The 24515-nt window shown below is 38.4% G+C and overlaps 1 non-coding gene and 1 pseudogene across 1 annotated transcript; one reads left to right on the top strand and one right to left on the bottom strand.

Annotated features, from left to right (window-relative positions):
• The window catches only part of LOC140858716 (uncharacterized), a 27789-nt pseudogene extending 10422 nt beyond the window's left edge, over positions 1-17367 (top strand).
• On the bottom strand, positions 9407-9513 carry LOC140858904 (small nucleolar RNA R71). The gene has a single exon (XR_012142308.1). It is a non-coding gene; the product is annotated as a small nucleolar RNA R71 (small nucleolar RNA).
• Positions 17368-24515: the final 7148 nt, after the last annotated feature.

Raw genomic sequence — 24515 nt, forward strand, 5'->3', positions numbered from 1 at the left:
AGCGCCCGACGAAGTCGCTGGCTCTCAGCCTCCGCTTCTCGACGCCACTTCCGCAAAACTTCGGACTCCGCCTCCGCGTCTGCGACGGCCTTCCACTCAAGTGCCAGTTGGATTTTCACTTGTTGCAGCTCGGCTGTCTTCTCCCCGAGGGAGACAGAAATCCCTTCAACAGTGCCTCTCAGGGCTTGGAGCTCTTCGGAATCTTGGGCGGAAGTAAGCTGCGCCCTATGAACCAGCTGCCTCTGGAGACGAACGACCTCGTCAGTCGCCTTCCGGAATCTCCCTTTGTACTCTTCCACTTGCCGGCGCCAGCTGGCCCGCTGCATGTCGTGGCTCATCTCGGCGTCCTGAAGCTGCTTCTGGAGGTCGGAGACCTTCTGCGACCACTTCTGTTCATCATCAACCCGGGCCAAGAGCCGGGATGAGTTTCCTTCCAGATGGCCGATCTTCCTCTTCGCGACTGATAGTTCCACCTTAAGGGCGCTGATCCTAGCTTCTTGAGCCCAAATTCGGTCGCTGGTGCTCTTCTTGCATTCCTCGAGCTCCTTTGTGAAGTTCGCCTTCCTCCGGCTGTAATCCATGATTGCCTTCACCTGGAGACTCCGAAAGTGGGCGGCCTCAGCGGCGGCTTCAGAATGGCCTTCTCTCGATTTGCGGAGCTCGCCTTCCGACTTCTTCAACTTCTTCATCAGGTGGAGGACCTCCTTTTTCAACCGCTGGATTGTCGATTTCAGTGGGACCCCCAGGGGTAAGGGAAGTGCTTCAGCAGGGCACTGCCGTTGGAAGGTGCAAGCATTAGAGATCAACTCATTGCAAGAAGAAAAGTAGAAGGAAGGAGGAGGGGGAGGGAGAAGCCGTCCACAACAAGAAATTCGACTTTATTGATTGTATAATTCTGAAGACAAACAGAAAGGAAATATGGCGACAAAATAAGGGCACAGGATCAGAGGTCTCAGACCTCAGGGGTGGGAGGTGGAGAACTCGGCGCGGAGGGTGCGACTGCGGTGGCGGCGGACGAAGGGCCGGCCTCGTCTTCAGACTCCTTAAGAAAGCCGAGGTCGAGTTCGAAGAATTTGCTGGCCACCTTCTCTTGGCAGAGCTCGAACCCCTTGGTGAACGCCTCCTGGCCGAACTGGACATTCAGGACCCTCATCTCCGCGGAAGCCTTGAATTCCTCCACCGCAAGGGCCCTGGCCTTCGAGACCAGAACCGGAGTTTGCTCGACCAAATGGGCGACCTCGGTCTCCGCCTTCCTCGCCGACTCCTCCAAGATCCGTCTCTCCTCTTCCCGGGCTTGTCTCTCCTCTTCCCAGGCTTGCCTCTCTCTTTTCAGGGCCTCCTGGAGGGCGGCTACTTCGGCCGTCTTCGCTTGGAGGCGAGCCACCTCAGCCTGGCAGCGTTCCTCCGCCTGAAGGAGGTCCCTTCTCATGCGGCTCGTCGTCTCGACATAGGCGAAGAGCTGGTGCCCAATCTGCAAGGACGGATAGAGAATTACAACAAAGGCGGGGTGACCGTGTAAATAAACATCCGCTTACCTCGAGGAAGGACCCCAAAGAGTCCCAAGCCCGCTGCTCAGGGTCGGCGCGGTCGATCCTCTCCACGACGTCGGACAGGATGCAGCCGTCGAGCAGCCGCCTGATCAAGTCCCTATCGTTGAAAGGGTTCTCCGATCCCCCCTGGGAGCAGACGGACTCGACTGCGGCAGCTCGGTGGCCACTCGCCCTGCGAGCCACCGATTTCCTCCTCCTCCCCGCGACGGGCGCCTCCGAAGGGCGAACCCCAGAGCGGGGGCCTCAATCGGCGGGCTCCTCGAGGAAGCCCGGGGGGCCACTGGCTCGGCATCTGAAGGAATGTCGATGGCCGGGGCCGCCTGGACGGGCGCAGCCAAGCTCGTCTCCTCCGCCCTGGCCCTCTTCGCCGATCCGGAGGCCACCGCGCCCTTTCTCTTCTGGGCTCTCATACCCCTGGCGAGCATCCACATTGCTTCGGCGTCCATTGCTAAAAAAAAAATGATGAGAAAAGAAAAAAAAAGGAGGAGAAAGAAGAAAAAGGAAAAAGAAGCGACACCGATCGGTCAAGAGTCAAAAAAAAAAAAAAAAAAAAGAAAGAAAGAAAAAAGAAGTAAAGAGAAGAAGAAGAGGAAGGCAAGAAAAGAAAAGATAAGACAAGTACTCGCTGGATCCTGGGGGCTCAGGCCGATGTTGAAAAGAAGCTGCTCCCTCAGAAGATTAGGAAGAGAAGGAGCAGGATAAGTTAGAAGCTTCTGGGCGGCTTGGAGGTCGTCCTCCCCCAGACTGGGAGCCCGACGGACGGAATCCCTCAGAGAACCCCAAGGGGGCAGGCCCAGCTCCAAGGTCGGGCAGTGGACGAAGAGGTATTTTTCCTTCCAATTGTGGATCGAAGAAGGGGCGCCCTTCAGCAACCCCTTCTTACCAAATTGGGGGGAGAAGTACGATCAATCCTTCGCCGAAGGATGGCGTTTGAAGGTATAAAGATGCCTAAACAAGGAGAGGGACGGCTGAACCTCGGCTATGTGACAGAGGGAGAGAAACCCTATCAAAAACCTAAAGGAATTCGGGGCCACGGAAGCGAGAGAAATGCCCAAGAAGCGGAAGAAGGCAGCGACGAAGTCAGGAAGCGGAAGCCGAAGTCCGGCACGGAACGCTTCCTGATACAAACAGAAGCGACCGGGAGGGGGAGTGCAGGCCCGGTCAGAGGGACCAGGTAGCTCCAGGTCGTACTCCGGAGGAACCCCATACCGAACCCTTATCAGAAGGAGTTCATCCGGAGTCGACGAACATGGAATAGCGCCCGGCGCGAAAATCGGGCGAGGCCCAGCCCCGAGCGCGGGTTCGTCCGCAGAATCAGGAACCTGGGGGTTTGAAGCAGAAGAACTCTCAGAACTGCCGGGAGCAGAAGAGCCAGAGGACATTTTGAGTTTCGAAGGGGGGATCTAAAGGACCCTAAAAAGACAGACCGAAAGGGGACGAGACGCCGAAGGCTAACTTGGAGGGAGGCACAAAAGTAATGAAGAGAGGAGAAGCCCCTAGGCGGTGAGAGGAAGGTTGGCACTAACCTATATTGCTCTGAGGGACCTGGGGGATGAGAAACAGGAAGCGCCTACGGCTCGAGAAGACGCTCACTAAAGCAGGGCTCTCGAAGAGAGGACAGACACTAGCAAAAACTCAGGAATGGAGTAGAACGCCTAAAGAGGGGAGGACGGGTTTAAATAGACCCTGGGATCCGGCGCCATAGTGATCGCGAATCCCCCAGGCCAGTCCGCATCCAACACGTGTCCCACTCCCCCTGGCAGACGGCTAAAAGCGGCCGACGGTTGGCAGGATCATAATTGCACCGTACCTAGGCCAGTGTACCTGCGGGATTTCCGAAGCGTCCCCTCGTATCGCTCCAATTTGAAAAGACTCCGGCACGCGCTCATTTAATGCCAAAATATCTGGAGGCGGCGGTGCGCAGGATTCGAAGGGACGGTTCCGGCTGTGCCCATCTCTCTCTCTGTACTTCCTTCGTTTGAAATTCAAACTCGGAAGTAGGGGGACTGGTGTTGGGTATAAAATACCCACAGCCGAAACCCTCGACGGCATCGACAACAGCACAGCTCCGCCCGGACTCCTACGGGAGCCGGGCTCCGCCGCCGACATCAGCACAGCTCCGTCCGGACTCCTACGGGAGCCGGGCTCCGCCTCCGACATCAACTGCAGCACAGCTCCGCCCGGACTCCTACGGGAGCCGGGCTCCGCCGCCGACATCAACTACAGCACAGCTCCGCCCGGACTCCTACGAGAGCCAGGCACCGCTCTCAGTATCAACTGCTGGTAAGCTCCGTCCGGACTCCTACGGGAGCCGAACTTCACCTTTAACTTTGGTTGCAGAGGACTCCGCCCGGACTCCTACGAGAGCCAGGTTCCGCCCGCAACTTCGGCTCCGAGAGGGTTCCGCCCGGACTCCCACGGAAGCCAGACTCCACCCACGACCCCAGCCGCCAGGAGGACCTCTCCCGGACCTCCGCAGAGGCCGGGCTCCGACCGCTGTCGAGCTTCAATCAACAGATCCGCGCCCCCTGGCAGTCCACCATAACGGCCGCGATCCTGCTCCACTTCCTGTGGCGGATTCCGCGCAGCTCCATCATTCTCTGACAGGCCGCAGTAACCATCGCAGCTCTGCTCCACTTCCTGCGGCGGATTCCACGCAGCTCCACTACCCCTGGCAGGCCGCCATAACGGCCACGAACCTGCTCCACCTCCTGCGACGGATACCGGGCGATTCTCCCATCCGCTGGTAAGTCACGACAACGGACGCTGCTCCACCCCTCGTAACAGATTCCACGTGGTGAGCCGCAGTGATGGCCACATGTCTACTCCATTATCCTTCGCAATCAATTCTCCTGACCATGGGCGGCCCACTATCAGATGGCTACAAACGTCGCCATCAATCCGTTGCCTCCTCCGCCTATAAAAGGGGGATCCAGATACGTTATTCTTTAAGCTCATTTTCTTATCTCAAAACTCTGCTAAATTCTCCGTTCGAATACTCCATTCTTGTTGAGGCAGAGAACTGACTTGAGCGTCGGAGGGTCTTGTCGAAGCAACCCCATCTCCATTTTAGATTTTTTTTGCAGGTCCCGGCGGCGACCGCGGCTTCTCCGACTCCAGCTTTTCCGGCGCAAGCAGATTTTTGCACCAACAATGTATATTAATATTAATTTTGCTAACGTTCGGTATCATATTCATGTTTAGGATAAAAATTTTCTTCATTAAAATTGTTTAAAAAATTTTGCCATCGCATCAATTTGTCTATTGAATTATAAACGCCTGACAAATTGATGGATGAACCAATATGAGAGAAATAAGCATTAATTTTTAAAAAGCCTGTCCATCATCATGGCACTGCAAACTCATTTAATGCATTTCTGATCAAGTTGTTTGGAGGCCCATAATTTTGGACGTCTGAAATTATACCTTTATGCTTAAGTTGTTCCCCACCTGTACAAGTTCCACAAGGCTGAAGCCTTTGAGTTTTCCCAAGAGAATCTATCTATAAGAGACAAATATAAGATATTGTAGTCAGGCTACCATTCCCAATCAATTAATTATTTATTAATTTTATCTATCCCATGGCATAAGGCAACAGGGGTGTTTTTAGCTGAAGTGACTTGACACTTTGAAAATCGTAAAGTATCAAATTTAAAAAAAAAAAAAAAATTCTAACTGTCCATGAGCTAATATCTATATTTTAATTTTTTTTTGAAACAATTGAAATCTGAAAAATATGCTATGAATATACTATTTAAAAAATAACTTATATTACTTATTTAATTAAATTATATTAATATTTTAGTAAAATTTTTATATTATTATATCAGGATTGTATCATTAAAATATCTATTATTTCTGTAATATCAATTATTGTTTACATGCATGATCTTATGTTTACATATAGTTTGTTAGTCACCAAAGTGGTCAAATTAGAATGCTTAAGAAAATTAACATGCATAAAATGATCATTTATCTATAATTTTAATGAAATACCTATTAGTGAAAAATAAGTGGATAAATTAATGTTCACTAGTCATTGAAACTTTAGGATTCACCCAAAGGTGAATCAATTATTCTATGAATAGTGAGCATGCATGATAGAAGTAAATTAATATTTTTTAATCAAAATATATTTGTATATCCAAAGATAACATGTATGTTTGATTGAAAATGTTTAATTGCCTGATAAATATCAATAATGATATTTAAATTATGATAGCATATCGTAGTATCTATCCAAAGGAGAATTACAATATGCTTTTGTTGTTGTTTGTCTGAATCTATAATGAAATTATTTTAATTTTGAATATTTATGTATTACTTTTGTAGCTATTTCTTTTATTCGCATACTTCATCTATTACCGTATTCAATGGTTTGAACTTTTCTAAATGATACGAACAAGTCAATTTTCACTTAGGTGTGTTGGATCTTGACTTAGCACTATTAGAAGATAAACCTACTGCTTTTACGAATACGAGCACTAAAGAAGAAAAATCATACCATAAAGCATGAGAATGGTCTAATAGAATAAGCTTTATATTCATGAGAATGATTATTACCAACAACATCAAGAGTACTATTCTACAAACTGAAAGTGCAAAGAAATATCTGAAGTTTGTAGAAGAATGTTTTCATTTTATAGATAAGTCATTTATGGGTACACTAATGGCAGAACTCACGACCATGAAATTCAATGGGTCACAAAGTATGCAAGAGCATATCATCAAGATTACTAATATTGCAGCAAGGCTAAAGACTTTGGGGATGATTGATTTATGTCACAAATTGACATAAAAAGTATCAATTAATATCTAAATTATCTAACTTTATTAAAAAATTGATATTTGTTATTATATTTTGCAGAAGAAGAGGTCATCAATAGAAAGAATAAGGAAAGAGGATTCCAACGGCATAAATTTTACGCAAAACGGAGTTAAATTGATCCAGAAATTGAAGAATGAAGAAAGAAGACTCAATTGGGTCAAACCCGAGTCAAATCAGGTCAAAATTGATCAAAAATCAACTGATTTGGTGATCTGGTTAGCCGCCTGGTCCACAGCAATAGGCGCCTGGATCATGGACCCATCGACGCACCATAAACCAGCCAATCAGCGAGTCTCGGCTCACCGCAACGCATCGCGAGCCCGATCCACGTGCACGGTCCAGGGCTCATGAGGAGAGAGAAGAAGGTCCGAAGGGCAACCTGGTAACTTCACATCACTCGATGGTCCGATCTTCTTTGATCAAGATCCAATGCTCCATATTTTTGTGCCATCGGACGGCCACCATCGCAGCCGGTCAAGATCCAACCGTAATCAAGGCAATTGCAAGAATCAATAAACACTAGGACAACACGGGATCCTTCTGCAGTGCGATCCAACGGTAGCGCTTCACCCAGATCATGATCCGACAGCCCAGAATCGCTTCCGGCTTGATTTATTAGATGAATTGGGTCCTTTAGATGAAGATCGGATGGCTGAAATAATTTCTAGAGTTTCTTGATGGATTTAAGTACTTTTTGAGCGAGATTTGAGCCCCTAAACCCCCTAACAGCTCTCTAAAATCTCTTAGTCCCACATCTAAAGTTTTGAAAACCTTATAACCCCAAATGCCTATAAAAAGCCCCCAAAGGCCCTTGTTTTAATGATTCTGGCCTTCCGATCAAGCTTGTAACCCTAGATAGTGGGGTTTTTAGCTTTGTTCTCAAGCCTCGAGCTTTGAGATTTTTGTAATAAAATTTTTTTTATAAAATCTTATTTTTATGCAATTTTATCTCTTTACATTATGCAATTTATTTTTCTTGCAATTAGGATAGTTTAAATTATGCAGTTTAAATTTATGCAATTAGGATAGTTTAATTTATGAAATTAGGATAGTTTATTTTTCTGTATTTAAATTTTGCAAGTAGATTTAGATCATGTCTAGCTAAGCATCCCTTCTAGGGTTTGCGATGAAGCTAGATCATGAGTAGGGGTTTTACATAGGGTTCTTTCTTTTTCTTAGGGTTTCTTTTTCTTCCTCTTTTGCCAAAAATTTTTGATGAACTACAGTTGGGTCAGAGTTCCTTCACAGTTTATGCTTGATTCAGTGCATAGGAGGAGAAAATCCTAAGGGATCCTAGTTACTACTCCCCTGTAAAGAATCTTGATGGGTTATTGTTGGGCCTTAGTCCCTTCATAATCTATGCTTGTGAAAGACAAGAGGAGTAGTCGTTAGGATCAATAAAAAAAATTCTAGGTAGAATTCCCTAATCTAGATCTAGTGGATTCAAAAATCCTAGATCCTTAGTCTTATTGTCTTTAGCAAACAACTTTCGATTTTCGATTTTCGTTAAAGCTCGCTTGAGCATAGATTTGAAAATCATTTTTAAACAAAGTCTCTGTGGGATCGATCCGTACTCGCTGGTCGTGCTACTCTGCACACTGTGCGCTTGCGATTTTATTTATAAATTTTAAGATTTGCACATCAAGTTTTTGGCGCCGTTGTCGGGGATTTGGCATTTTAAATTATTTTCAAATATCTGTTCTTCGTGCTTTATAACTCTCTTTCTTTTTCCTTTAGGTTTCTAGATTTAGTTGGTGATTGCTGGAAAACTCAGGTATGCTTCTAATTTTTCTTTTATTATTTTTAGTTAATTACTTTTCCTTTTAGACCTAATCATTTGAATTTACTTAATCACAAAAAAATATATATATAAAACAAAACAAAAGATATTTCATAATCGTGAAGTAAAATATCAAAATAAAAAAAAAATTCTAAATTAAAATCTTTTACATTTTTTGTCATCTTGTTTATTTGCATTTGCATTTTCATAATTAATCTAAGGGCACAACCCATTAATAAGATAAGGTGAGGATTTCATTACCCTTCCTTAGCCCAAAAACCATCTCCATCATATTGCATTACCTAGACCTTTAATCTTAAAATCAATTAGACGTCAACCTTAAGGAATTCAAGCTCAATAGGACAAGGAACCCTAAGAGTTCTACCAAGTTTGAGTTGTTTGATTAGTTGGTGTCTAGGCAAGTCCCTGAGGGTGGTTTGTTAAATTGGTTCAGTTGCTGGCCTGGCCAACTCGTTTGGTGTCTAGAAAGGCAACGATGAGTGAACCTCCCACCTCTTATACTTACCTGACTAACTAGTTGATCAATCTCCACTTGGAAAGCTTGAAGGGTCATCTTGGAACAGTTAGGAGCCGTCTAGATTTAGGTTAACCCTAGGATAGATTGAGTTTAATTTATTGTTTCACTTGTTTGAAAAATAAAAAAAAAAAATTATTAAAATTTAAATTAATTTGGTTACTTTTCTTTAGATTTAGGACTCCTTAGGATCTTTTCTTTAGAACTTTTTCTCTTTTCTTTCTTTTTCTTATACATAAAAATTTTATAAAAAAAATTATATAAACATCGAGAACCGTACACCTCGTGTGTGGAGAAGAGTGTCGGGTCGTCTAGTTAGAATTGAGTCAATTCCTGTTGTTTCAATGGCTGAACCAATCCAACCCATGACCCTTAAGGATTTGTGTTATCCAGTTGGCTCCATCCAACCATCTTGTATCAGGTTGCCACAATCCACAGCTAACAATTTTGAAATCAAACTTCAAATCATAAATATGCTTTCAAAATTCACAGGATTAGAGGATGCTTATATATTTATTAGAGAATTTGAGGAAGTATGTGCAACCATGAAACTGCAATTAACAGAGGATGAGGTCAAACTTAGATTAATCAACTTTGCCCTTAAGGATAATGCTAAGAAGTGGCTTTATAGTCTGCCAAACCATTCTGTCACTACCTGGGAGGGCTTTGTGAGAACATTTTTGAAAAAGTATTTCTCCTATCATAAAACAGTTAGGATTAGGAATGAAATAAATCAATTTTATCAACTAGCTGGTGAATCATTTTGGAAGTACTTTGATCGTTTCAAGAATCTTTTGACCCAATGCCCACACCATGAAATAGAAACTTGGAGACTATGCCAGATCATCTATGAGGGGTTAGATTCAAACTCAAGAACCATGTTAGAGTCCATGTGCCAAGGCCAATTTATGGACAAAGAAACTACTGAAGCTTGGCAATTCTTAGAAGACCTAGCCGAGAAAAATTTACAGTGGAAAACAACTAGGGAACCTGATAAAGCTACACCTTCAAGTGGAGGAATGCATCAAATTCAACCAACCCTAGCATCAGAAGCCAAGATTGCAACCTTAACACGTAGATTGGAAGCCTTAGAATTACAGAGACCAGCCAATGTAAATCAAATATCTGCACCCATGTGTAAAGGATGCAATGCACCAGACCATGTCTTAGAAGAATGTTCCTACTCAAATGAGTGTGCACAGGTGAATGCCACCAATCAAGGACCATTGAACAATCTTTATGCACCCACATATAATCCAGGTTGGAGGAATCACCCGAATTTCTCATGGTCCCAGAATCCTAATGTAGACAATCCAAATTTTAATCAGTAAAATCTAAGATCCAACCCAGTGATGAACAACCCCCCAGGCTTCCATGATAATGTCAAGAAAATTACCTCTTTAGAGAAAAGCCTAGAATCCATGATGAAGACACATACCAGCTTTATGCAAACCACGGGTCAATTCATAAATAATAACACCCAAGCTATAACCCGTCTGAAAATGCAAGTAAGTCAGCTGGCTTCGACCATTAGTGAACGAGAACATGGTAGGTTACCTAGCCAACCTAAGCCAAATCCTAGGAATCAAAATGGTCCACGACCCCAACAAGGAAACCAAGTTAATGGTGTAAATGCCATTCATACCTTAAGATCGGAAAAACAAATAGACAATAAGGTAGTTGCACTTGATGATATAGAGGACTCATCTGCCGAGTCACCTTCTAAAACTACTACCTTTCAACCTCAAGCACCAGAAACTAAAAATTTACCTAGTCCAGTACTTAAAAGTCCTAGAGCTCCTTTTCTAAACAGACTGAAATCCAATAAATCTGAACATTTAGACAAAATTTTAGAGGTATTTAAACAAATCCAAGTTAATATTCCTCTTTTAGATATAATCCATCAGGTTCCAACTTATGCCAAATTTTTAAAAGATCTTTGCACTAGGAAAAGGACCACTAATGTACCAAAGAAAGCATTTTTGGCTGCAAGTGTCAGTTCATACCTATCTAGCCATATGCCAATTAAATATAAGGACCCTGGAGCTCCAACAATTTCTTGTGTTATTGGAGAAATCAATATAAAAAAGGCCTTGCTAGATCTAGGAGCTAGTGTGAATATCCTTCCATATTCGGTGTATGAGCAACTAGGATTAGAAAAACTTCAACCTACTGGGATCATATTACAGTTAGTCGATAGATCTCTCAGGATCCCTAAGGGAATGGTCGAGGATGTTCTGATAAAGGTTGAAAATTTTATTTTCCCTGTAGATTTTATTGTTTTAGAGACTGAGCCAGTTGCGAATCCTAAAGGACATATACCTATCATTTTAGGAAGACCATTCTTAGCTACGGCCAATGCTGAAATCAATTGTCGAAATGGTCTAATGAAGTTATCCTTTGGGAATATGACCATTGAGCTTAATGTTTTTAACTTAGAACAAAAATCCTCTTCTCATGCTGATGTCAATGTAGTCCAAGATGGTATTTATGAATCCATTGATATTAGTGATGATGAAGTCGACCTAGAGTCTAACTCCTGGTTAATCCATGAGTCTGAGGATGTCAATGAAATACTTAAAGAAAATCAGATTAATCAGGAATCGACACTTCCTACTGAACCAATCATTGAGATGGTGAAATCATCACCTAAACCATCGATAGAGGAAGCACCCATTTTAGAACTGAAACCTCTCCCAGAACATCTCAAGTATGCATATCTAGGACCCAAAGAAATTTTGTCTATAATTATTGCATCAGATCTAGATCCCAAGCAAGAGGAGGAGTTAGTGTCAGTTCTAAAAGCAAATCAAGAAGCAATAGGTTGGACCATAGCAGATATCAAAGGAATAAGCCCTTCTACAGTTCAACATAGAATATACTTAGAGGAAGAGGCTAAACCAACAAGAGAAGCCCAAAGAAGGCTTAATCCAGCTAAATGATGTAGTTAAAAAGGAGATTCTGAAACTCCTAGATAGTGGAATAATTTATCCTATTTCTGATAGCTCTTGGGTAAGCCCAGTTCAAGTAGTACCCAAGAAATCTGGGGTAACAGTGGTCCAAAATGATGCAAACGAACTTATCCCAACTAGGACCCAAACGGGATGGAGGGTCTGTATAGACTATAGAAAGTTGAATGCTGCGACAAGGAAAGATCACTTTTCTTTGCCATTTATTGATCAAATGTTGGAAAGACTAGCCGGACAAGAGTTTTACTATTTTCTTGATGAATACTCCGGTTACAACCAGATCCCCATAGCCGCTGAAGATCAAGAAAAGACTACATTCACCTGTCCATTTGGTACTTTTGCCTATAGACGAATGCCCTTTGGACTATGTAATGCACCGGCAACCTTTCAGAGATGCATGATCAGCATGTTTTCAGATATGATAGAACGATTTCTAAAAATTTTTATGGATGACTTTTCTGTTTTTGGCCTAACCTTCTCCGAGTGTCTGAATCACCTGCAATTAGTTCTAGAACGATGTAAGGAGAAGCACTTAGTTCTCAACTGGAAAAAATATCAGTTTATGGTCAAACAGGGAATAGTTCTTGGCCATGTCATTTCTAAAAAGGGGATTGAAGTGGACAAGGCCAAAATAGATCTAATTGCAAGTCTTCCACCACCTAAATCTATGAAAGAAATACATTCATTTTTAGGTCATGCTGGATTCTATAGAAGGTTTATTGCCAACTTTAGCAAAGTAGCACGTCCACTGACTAATCTTTTGGCAAAGGATCCCAAATTTGAATTTACTCATAAGTGCTTGGAATCTTTTGAATTTCTAAAAAAAGTACTTGTATCAGCTCCAATCATTCATCCTCCTATCTGGTCTGAACCATTTGAATTAATGTGTGATGCGTCCGATCATATTGTGGGCGCAATCTTAGGTCAACGGATAAATAAGCTGCCTAGAGTGATATATTATGTAAGTAAAACCTTAAATGATGCGCAGCTTAGCTACGCTACAACTGAGAAGGAGTTCCTTGCCGTTGTCTTTGCTTTAGAGAAATTTAGATCTTATTTGGTTGGGACCCACACCATTGTTTACACCGATCACTCAGTCATTAGACATCTCCGAGCAAAGAAGGATGCCAAGGCATGCTTAATCAGATGGATTTTGCTCCTTCAAGAATTTGACCTAGAAATTAGGGACAAAAAAGGCACTGAGAACGTTGTAGCAGATCATTTATCCCGAATTTCAGTCGCACCATCTAGTGAACCACCCATCAATGAATCTTTCCCAGATGAGCAACTCATGTCTATGTCTACTGAACCTTGGTTTGCTGATATTGTAAATTATTTAGCCATAGGTAAGATACCTTCTCATTGGACTAAGCAGGATAAATATAAATTCTTTGCCCAAGTGAAGTATTTCATTTGGGATGATCCTTATCTTTTTAAACAATGTCCTGATCAAATTATTAGAAGGTGTATCCCAGATAACGAAGTCATGAATATTTTATCTTTTTGTCATGATCAAGCATGTGGGGATCACTTCGCGTCTAAGAAAACTGCTGCTAAGGTTCTCCAATGTAGTTTTTATTGGCCCAATTTGTTTAAGGATGCTCATGAATATTGTAAAAGTTGTGCTCAATATCAGAAAATGGGTCGAATCACCAAGCGACACATGATGCCACTCAACCCAATCTTGGTAGTTGAAGTTTTTGATATTTGGGGGATCGATTTCATGGGACCATTTCCAAATTTCTTTGGAAATGAATATATTCTAGTAGCCGTTGATTATGTTTCAAAATGGGTAGAAGCAATTGCATGTAGAACACCTGATAGTAAAATGGTCATTAAGTTTCTTAAAGAAAATATTCTCTCCCGTTTCGGTATTCCTAGGGCAATCATTAGTGATCGGGGAACCCATTTTTGTAACCGACCTTTTGCAACATTGATGAAAAAGTATAATGTCACCCACAAATTGGCCACACCATATCATCCTCAAACTAGTGGGCAAGTTGAAGTGTCAAACTGACAAATCAAACAGATCCTGAAAATAACTGTTAGTGCCAATAGAAAGGATTGGTCTTTGAAATTAATTGATGCACTTTGGGCATACCGAACCACTTTCAAGACCAATCTAGGAATGTCTCCTTATAGGATTGTGTTTGGTAAACCATGTCACTTGCCTATTGAGATAGAACACAAAGCCATGTGGGCCATCAAACAACTAAATATAAATTTGAACGACGCTGGAAACCATAGGAAGCTTCAGTTGAATGAAATAGAAGAACTTAGAAATGAAGCCTATGAAAATGCAAGGATATACAAGGAACGAACCAAAGCATTTCATGATCAATCAATTATGAGAAAAACTTTCAATATCGGACAAAAGGTGCTCTTATATAACTCTAGATTACATCTGTTTCCAGAAAAACTTAGGTCTAGATGGACATGACCATTTTTAGTAAAGAAAATCTTTTCACACAGAGCTGTTGAGATAGAAAACCCAAGTAATGGTGTTATCTTTAAAGTTAATGGTCAACGATTAAAACCATTCTTGGAATTACTTGTCGAGACTGTTGAAGATGCCATGGTTCTTTATGAACCAACTTATTCTGATTAAATTGCTTCGAGGTTTGGTCTGGCAGAAGACATAAAACTTAGCGCTTCTGGGAGGCAACCTAGCTTATTTAATTTCTAATGCTTTCTTTGTTTTCAGTTTGCTTAGGACAAATAAATTAGATAAACTCCATTGGGGACAATGTCGGTCAAGTTGGGGGGAGAGCTTGAACAAAATCAGGTGTTATCATTTCCTTTTCCTTCCACTATGAGTTATTTCTTACATTTAATATATTAAAAAAAAAATTGAAATAAATTAATCTAGAAAAGAAATAAGAGTAAGTTAGAAAGTATTTGCTAATAAATGTAGTGAGTCACGGAGAAGATTAGCTGGTTAGACTCTTGGTGGCCTAGGTCATTTAAAGACTATTAGCACTTCCAATTGCACATGCACACTAACAAGGTAAAGTAGGTGTTAATTGTAAGGCCAATTAAGGATTTGAGTATTATTTAAATTAGATAATTTTCTCTACATCCCAATTGAAGAAATTTGAATTTAAGGAAAGAGCTACCTGCCTGAAATAAAATGCAAAACACAGAGTAAATGTGGATTACCTTAAGCCTAGTAACCGGGTCTCTTCACCTAAGTAAAGTGTTGAGATTCACGTCAAACGGTGGTGGGAAGGCCAGGATGCTCAGCAAAAAAAAAAAAAAACAGTGTGAAAGCTACCTTAGTTCTTTGTTTAATCTGGGGTGTATAGAAAATTAATCGAACTAAGTTATGAAAAATGATACAATTGGCCTTTACAAGTTAATACTGAAATACTAAGTTAGTTATTACTCACACAAGTGCTATAAAACTTTAAGTGTACTCTAAGAAAGCTCCTAAGTAGACTGACTACCGATTCTAATTCGAAGCTCATTACTTAGTAATACTAGAAAACTTCTTGAATTTTGATCTTAAATTAATTTGCAAAGGAAGGATCTTTTTGGAATATGATCTTATTTTGGTACATTGCTAAGGGACTAGCAATGATTAAGTTGGGGGGTGTGATTTATGTCACAAATTGACATAAAAAGTATCAATTAATATCTAAATTATCTAACTTTATTAAGAAATTGATACTTGTTATTATATTTTGCAGAAGAAGAGGTCATCAATAGAAAGAACAAGGAAAGATGATTCCAACGGCGTAAATTTTACGTAAAACGGAGTTAAATTGACCCAAGAATTGAAGAATGAAGAAAGAAGACTCAATTGGGTCAAACCCGAGTCAAATCAGGTCAAAATTGATCAAAAATCAACTGATTTGGTGATCTGGTTAGCCGCCTGGTCCACAGCAACAGGCGCCTGGACCATAGACCCATCGGCGCACCATAAACCAGCCAATCAGCGAGTCTCGACTCACCGCAACGCATCGCGAGCCCGTTCCACGCGCGCGGTCCAGGGCTCATGAGGAGAGAGAAGAAGGTCCGAAGGGCAACCTGGTAACTTCACATCACTCGATGGTCCGATCTTCTCTGATCAAGATCCAACGCTCCACATTTTTGCGCCATCGGACGGCCACCATCGCAGCCGGTCAAGATCCAACCGTAATCAAGGCAATTGCAAGAATCAATAAACACTAGGACAATACGGGATCCTTCTGCAGCGCGATCCAACGGCAGCGCTTCACCCAGATCGTGATCCGATGGTCCAGAATCACTTCCGACTTGATTTATTAAATGAATTGGGTCCTTTAGATGAAGATCGGACGGCTGAAACAATTTCTAGGGTTTCTTGATGGATTTAAGTACTTTTTGAGCGAGATTTGAGCCCCTAAACCCCCTAACAGCTCTCTAAAACCTCTTAGTCCCACATCTAAAATTTTGAAAACCTTATAACCCCCAAATGCCTATAAAAAACCCCCAAAGGCCCTTGTTTTAATGATTCTGGCCTTCCGATCAAGCTTGTAACCCTAAATAGTGGGGTTTTTAGCTTTCTTCTCAAGCCTCGAGCTTTGAAGTTTTTGTAATAAATTTTTTTTTATAAAATCCTATTTTTATACAATTTTATCTCTTTACATTATGCAATTTATTTTTCTTGCAATTAGGATAGTTTAAATTATGCAGTTTAAATTTATGCAATTAGGATAGTTTAATTTATGAAATTAGGGTAGTTTATTTTTCTGCATTTAAATTTTGTAAGTAGATTTAGATCATGTCTAGCTAAGCATCCCTTCTAGGGTTTGCGATGAAGCTAGATCATGAGTAGGGGTTTTACATAGGGTTCTTTCTTTTTCTTAGGGTTTCTTTTTCTTCCTCTTTTGCCAAGAATTTTTGATGAACTACAGTTGGGTCAGAGTCCCTTCATAGTTCATGCTTGATTCAGTGCATAGGAGGAGAAAACCCTAAGGGATCCTAGTTACTACTCCCCTATAAAGAATCTTGATGGGTTATCGTTGGGCCTTAGTCCCTTCATAATCTATGCTTGGGAAAGACAAGAGGAGTAGTCGTTAGGATCAATAAGAAAAATTTTAGATAGAATTCCCTAATCTAGATCTAGTGGATTCAAAAATCCTAGATCCTTAGTCTTATTACCTTTAGCAAACAACTTTCGATTTTCGATTTTCGTTAAAGCTCGCTTGAGCATAGATTTGAAAATCATTTTTAAACCAAGTCTCTGTGGGATCGATCCGTACTCGCTGGTCGTGCTACTCTGCACACTGTGCGCTTGCGGTTTTATTTACAAATTTTAAGATTTGCACATCAATGATAGTGAAAGACTCCTTCTTAATGCAGTTCATTCTTAACTCGCTACCTCCTGAGTATGGACCTTTTCAAATTAACTATAACATTATTAAGGATAAGTAGGATGTTAGTGAATTGTTCAGTATGCTTATTTAAAAGGAAACAAGACTGAAAAAGTAAGAAAATCATTCCATTAACCTTATGAGACAAGAAGCCGGTAACAGACTCAAGATGAAAATCAATAAGTTTAAGAAGAAGAAGAAAATACATGCTAAGGTTTCTCAGGTAGACAATGTCATTTCTGTAAGAAAGTAGGACACTATCAGAAAGATTGCTAAAAATGTAAGGCTTGGTTCAAAAAAAAAAGTAAATCCAATGCTTTTGTATGTTTCGAATCAAACTTAACTGAAGTTCCTCATAATACTTGGTGACTTGATTCTGATGCTACTACACACATATCCAATATGATGCAGGAATTTCTTACAATCCAAACTACAAATCCAACTGAGAACTTTTTGTTCATGGAGAATCGTATGAAAGTTTCAATTGAAGGCATAGGGACTTATCATTTGATCTTGGATACTGGTTATCATCTAAATCTATTACAGACAGTTTATGTACCTTCAGTATCTAGGAATCTAGTTTTTCTTTCAAAACTTGATGTTTGTGGGTTTAATTTTAAGTTTGGATATGGTTGTTTCAATCTATATAAGAATACTTCTTTTATTGGCTCTGGTATTTTTATTGATGGTTTATATAAATTGAAACTTGACAATCTCTTTGTAGAATTCCTACTTACTATTCATCATAATATTGGAATTAAGCATAGTTTGTCAAATGAAAATTCTGTTTACTTGTGGTATAAGTATTTAGAATACTTCTTTTATTGGCTCTGGTATTCTTATTAATGGTTTATATAAATTAAAACTTGTTAATCTCTTTACAGAATCTCTACTTACTATTCATCATAATATTGGAATTAAGCATATTTTGTCAAATAAAAATTCTGTTTACTTGTGGCATAAGAGTTTGGGTCATATATCCAAAGAAAGATTAGAGAGATTAGTAAAGAATGAGATTCTTCTGAATCTAGATTTTACTGATCTTGATACATATGTGGATTGCATTAAGAGAAAGCAAACCGACGTAATAAGAAAGGTGCCATACGAAGTACTCAGCTTCTTAAAATTATGCACACTGATGTACCCAGATCTTTTGATGTTATATCTTTTAGTAGAAAAAAATATTTTATCACCTTTATCGATGATTTTTCATGTTATGGTTATGTTTATTTGCTTAATGAAAAATCTCAAGCAGTGGATGCCCTTAAGGTATATATAAATAAGGTTGAAAGGCAATTAGATAAAAGAGTGAAAATCGTAAGGTTTGATAGAGATGGTGAATATTATGAAAAACATAATGAATCAGGATAATGTCCAGATCCATTTGTAAAATTTCTTGAAAGACATGGCATATGTACATAATATACTATGCCAGACATACCTCAACGAAATGCTGTGGCAGAAAGGCGTAATTGGACATTAGTGGATATGGTTAGGAGTATGATAAGTAACTCCTCACTAGCTAAATCATTATGGATGTATGCTCTCAAAATCGCTATGTATTTACTAAACAGGGTTCCTAGTAAGGTAGTTTCAAAAACCCCTTTTGAGCTGTGGACTAGAAGGAAATATAGTTTAAGGCATCTCCATGTTTGAGGTTACCCAGCGAAAGTAAGAATTTATAATCCATATGAAAAAAAAATTGATTCTTAAATGATTAGTGGCTATTTTATTGGTTAACCAGAGAAATCTAAAGGATATAGATTTTATTGTCCAAACTATAGTCCGAGAATTGTTGAAACTGATAATGCAAAATTCATTAAAAATTGTGAAGTTAGTGGGAGTGATGAATGACACAATATGAAACTAAAGAAAGTTAGGATAGATATTTTATTACCCATAAGTATTCCTTCATCCTCAACTATGCCAAATGTTGTGCCAGCAACTGAACAACATTTGGATGAGGAAACACTGCATGAAGAAACTAACTTGCAAACATTTGACATATATGAAGCACAAGAAATACCTTTAAGAAGATCTCAAAGAGAAAGAAGATCAGCTATTCTAGATGATTATATGGTTTACTTACAGGAGTCAGATTTTGATATTGGAATTAATAAAGATCCGATTTTGTTTTTATAAGCCATAGAAAGTGTTGAGTCTAATAGAATTGATACTATGAATGATGAATTGAAATCCATGAAACATAATAAAGTTTGGGATCTTGTCGAATTGCCAGAAGGTTCTAAACGAGTCGAGTGTAAATGTATCTTTAAGACCAAGCATGACTTAAATGGCAATATCGAACGATATAAAGCTAAATTTGTTGCTAAGGGTTATGCTCAGAAGGGAGGCATTGATTATAGAGAGATCTTTTCGCCAATCTCAAAGAAAGACTCATTAAGAATAATTATGGCATTGGTGGCTCACTATGATTTAGAGTTACATCAAATAGATCATAGATGTGAAAACAGCCTTTTTTAATAGAGATCTAGGGGAGGAAGTTTATATGGATCAACCGAGAGGTTTCTCAATAGAAAGAAAAGGTCAGATGATGTATAAATTAAAGAAGTTAATATATGAACTTAAACAAGCTTTTCGACAATGGTACATCAAGTTCAATGATACCATAATATCTTTTGGATTTAAAAAAAATATCGTTGATCGATGTATATCCCAAAAGATCAATGGGAGCAAGTTTGAATTCTTAGTTCTATATATTGACGATATTTTACTTGCTGCTAATGATTCAGGGATATTGCATGAGACGAAATTTTTTTTAAAAAAAGAATTTTGAAATGAAAAGCATGGGAGAGGCATCCTATGTGATAGAAATTGAAATATTTTGTGACAGATCACAAGGTATTTTAGGATTATCTCAGAACGAATATATCAAAAGAATTCTAGAGAAATTTAATATGGAGAAATGTTTAGCAGGAATTGTTCCAATACAGAAAGGAGATAAAGTTAGTCTCATACAATATCCAAAGAATGATGTAGAATGTAAAGTAATGGAATCAATTCCGCATGCTTCAATTATGGGCAGTTTAATATATGTGCAAACTTGCACAAGACCGGATATTAGTTTTGTGATTGAAATGTTAGGCAGGTATTAAAGTAATTCTAGAATAGATCATTGAAAAGCTGCAAAGAAAGTTTTGAGGTACCTACAAGGAACAAAGAATTTATGTATAAGAGATGCGATCATTTAGAAGTGATTGGATAGTCAGATTCAAATTTTGTTGGATGCATTGATAGCAGAAAATTCACATTTGGTTATCTATTTATGTTGGCTAAAGGAACAGTATTGTGGAAAAATATCCAACAGTCTGTCATTGCTTCATCCACTATGAAAGTAGAGTTTGTGGTATGTTTTGAAGCTACAATTCAAGCATTATGGCTACGAAACTTTATTTTAAGACTTGAGATTATCGACACCATTACCAAGTCGCTGAAAATTGATTGTGATAATTCTGCAGTAGTATTCTTCTCCAAGAACAACAAATACTCAAGAGGTGCTAAACATATGGAATTAAAATATTTTACCATAAAGGAGGAGGTTCAGAAACAAAGAGTGGCTATTGAATATATTAGAATTGATCTCATGATAGCAAATCCATTGACAAAAGATTTACAGCCAAAGATATTTAAAGAACATGTACATAGAATGGGTCTTGGTTGTATTTATGAATAATATATTAATGATGATTTTGACACTCTGAGTTCCATAATATGTTTCTAATATACATCAATGAATTTTCTGCTTCTCATAATGGTGTATACATAACTTGTATCTTAAGTTAATTATAACAGGAAAGTCTCTATGAGACATTACTGTGGACCACAATGAAAAAAAAAAAAAAAAAAAAAAAATATATATATATATATATATATATATATATATATATATATATATATATATATATATATATATATATATATATATATATATATATATCTTATAGACCTAGTGTGTTGTGTTGCAAATGTTGTGGTATATGGAAGGAAATATACTGCATAAATAGTATATGACCACCATAACTCGCATTTAGCTATTTGCCATACTAAGGTACTCATAATGAACATTAATAAAGAGATTTGTTTCTTTCTGCATGTCTAATATTTATGCTATTAAATCTTAATATTATTTGATTACCAGGCCAAGTGGGAGAATGTTAGATTATGTGGCCTTGCTTATGAAATTTGAATTTTTGATTATGTAATCCGACTTATGAAATTTGAATTTCCGAGTATATGATCCGGTTTGTGAAATTTGAATTCAAATTTATCTTTAATAACAAACAATTTTCGTCGGTTTCATTTGATCACTTGATGGATGTACCGCATTAGAAAAAGATACATATATATTGGTCCTCTCCCTACTCATTAAGGTAACAGCCACGATAACCATCAAAATTGTTACAATAGAAAGAAGGGAGAGGGGAGAGAAACCAATTTATTAAGGGGATCACTTTCTCCTGACGGAATGTCTTCCTCTTCCACATCAAATATGCCTTCTAACACATCTGTAAGAAATTTTTGTTCAAGATCCTGAATCATGATGTTATTTTGAATATAAAAATTTTATTCAAGATTCTAGATTCATGATAAAGCATATATGTTGATGTTTATTTTTGCTAACAGCTTGTCCTATAGGGATGGCAATGGGTAGGATTTGAATAGGGTATTGTACTATCCATCCTCAGATTCGAACTTAATATCCTATACCCAAATCTTACCTGATATCCGATGGGATAAGAAAAAATATACCCATCCCTATATCCAATGGATTCACGGATATCTATGGGTAACCCATTTCTCTATACCCACCCCATACGTACCTCATATCCATCCCATATCCAAAAAAATAAACAACCAAAATAAATTTATGAACTAAAGATGAATCACTATCATAGGATAAATTGAAATTATCTATTTGAAGATAAAACCATAATGAAAAAAAGAGAAAGAATAATTATTATTATTATTATTATTGATATTTTAAACAAGTTTATATTTCTCAATTTATAAAGATGGAAAGGCATTATTTTTAAATAAAACAAGACTATCTCTTTTAGGACTTGTTCAAAAAGATAAAAAATTTAAAATTATAATATTTTTAAGATATAAAAATATTAATTATCTACAATAAAAAATATTAAGTGAAAAAGAAGCTTGAGATACTAAAAGATAATGAGAATGAATATATATATATATATATATATATATATATATATATATATATATATATATATATATATATATATATATGAATATTCAATTTATAGTTAATGTGATAATTATATTAGTTTCATCAATTATTACATTAAATAAATTTATATTTCTCAATTTATAATTATATTCAATTGATGAAACTAATATAATTATCACATTAACTATAAATTAAATATTCATATATATATATATATATATATATATATATATATATTCGGATATGGGTTCGTATATTATCTATATCCGTAAGTTCGGTTCATATTCGAATTCGAATAGAAAACAATACTATCCATATCCGTGTTACAGTTTTTGATTTTTCTCCAAACTCAAATCCAAACCCAAATCCGATCAAACTCTATTTTTCGGATTTGATTAGATTTGGATGAGATACATACCCATCAAATTAGATCGATTTTGCCATCCCTATGTCTTGTCCTTTTTATAACCCTACTATTAAGCCACAAATCAAGCACAAAAACAGGAAGTATAGGACGCGTGGACTAGGTCCAACGGTACAAGGCACAGAAGAAGCCCATGGACATAAGAATACCATAATGTGCAGCTAAAAAAGCACGGAAGAACACCGCAAATGCATGTTGGGTGGTCGCATGGCACCATAAAACTTGGGTCAAACATTCGAAGTGAATTGCTAACCTTTTATTATGAACATCATCCTTTCATCAGTTTGTATAGATTTAGTTTCTTGACTGCAAAGTGGATATTTATTTTATTATTCTTATTATTATTTGATAGATGATGACTGCACATTGAAGAATAGAACTCTCTCAAACATCCGTGATCTCTCTGAAAATATGGTGAAGACAAAACTTGAATCCGAGTCCCTAATATACAGCAAGAAGTGTTCGCAGCTTGGTAAACTAACATCTTTATCTTATTTCAATGATATGATTTTTATAATCTTTGGATACCCCTTTTTCTATAGTGAAATCAAATTTAGCTGCATTTGATTCACAATCGAAATCGGAATCGGAGTTAGAATAGGATTTGAACATTAGATAAGAGTCCAAATTAGATTTTGATTGATTGAAGCATTTCCATTTCCTCCTAAACTCGGAATGACAATAGGATTCCTTCCAACTAAACAACTGAAATATGAGTTATTTATTCTCACTTCTATTGCAACATCCAACTCTCTCCAATCAAACATGTTCTTAATTAGATATATTAATTTTTAAAATAATATTTACCAAATATATCATCAGTCACAACAACAGCGAATTTGGCAAGCACACAAAATTCATCCATCAAAGACCTTTTTCATTTAATCAATCATCCAATATATGAATTCATTCCTCTCAGCAGCGGATCCTCTGCAACCCAAGTCTATTACAAAAATTTCTACACTTAAGAAATTTAATGGGCCAAAAGAAAACAGGGATTTTCTTTTCATTTGAAATTGACTTGCCAATGAATTGGGCGCAAGCTAGAATTGTCCAGCCACTAACATTTTGCCATGTACCATACTTGTGAAGGATTATTTATTTATTTATTTAGACTTGGTTGAGACCTTTTTTTTAGCCATAATTGTAAAAGGGTTCCAGTTGTATCTGTTGCGCGGAGGAATGATCCCTTCCTTTGACATTTAGATTATGCAATATCTACTTCGAGATCTATGCAAAAGATGAAAGAAAGTGATTGAAGTACTTTGAAATCTATGCAAAGCGTGATCCAAACAGTTGATGTCGTAAAAAGAGATCAATCATTCTTTCATTGTAAAAATGATCTACAATTAGTGTTAGAGGGGCTTCACACTCGTAATTTCCTCTCATTGTGTAAAATGGTGCAAATGCAAGCGTCCATGTTTTAATTTATTAGCTGCCCTGCTGTTTTGTTTAATACTTTACGTTGAACTTGCGGGCGAGAGATGTCTCCTTCTTAAGTGAACGGAAAAACAAAGATTGGTACAGGGTATACGATTAGTCCTCCATCAATGCATTTGGGTTAAAATGCTACTACCGGTTGCCACAGCAGTTCATGTGCATTTTTGGCATCGGAAGCTTATAAGAAAACTTGGTCAGGAGTTGATGTCAATTTATGTCAAGCTCTTGGGACAAGTCTTCATACCAAATGCAATCCACTCATGACTGAATACCAAACGCATTCCCATGTTATTTTGCTTAATACTTTACAATGGGAATAGTGGGTGAGAGAGGTCTCCTCATAAATTAAACTAAAAACAAGGATTGATAAAATGTATATGATTAGCCCAACTACGCATTTGAGGGTAAAATAATACTGATGGCAATGGATGCGCTTGGAGT

This window comes from Elaeis guineensis, chromosome 6, assembly GCF_000442705.2.
Source record: "Elaeis guineensis isolate ETL-2024a chromosome 6, EG11, whole genome shotgun sequence".
NCBI lineage: Eukaryota > Viridiplantae > Streptophyta > Magnoliopsida > Arecales > Arecaceae > Elaeis > Elaeis guineensis.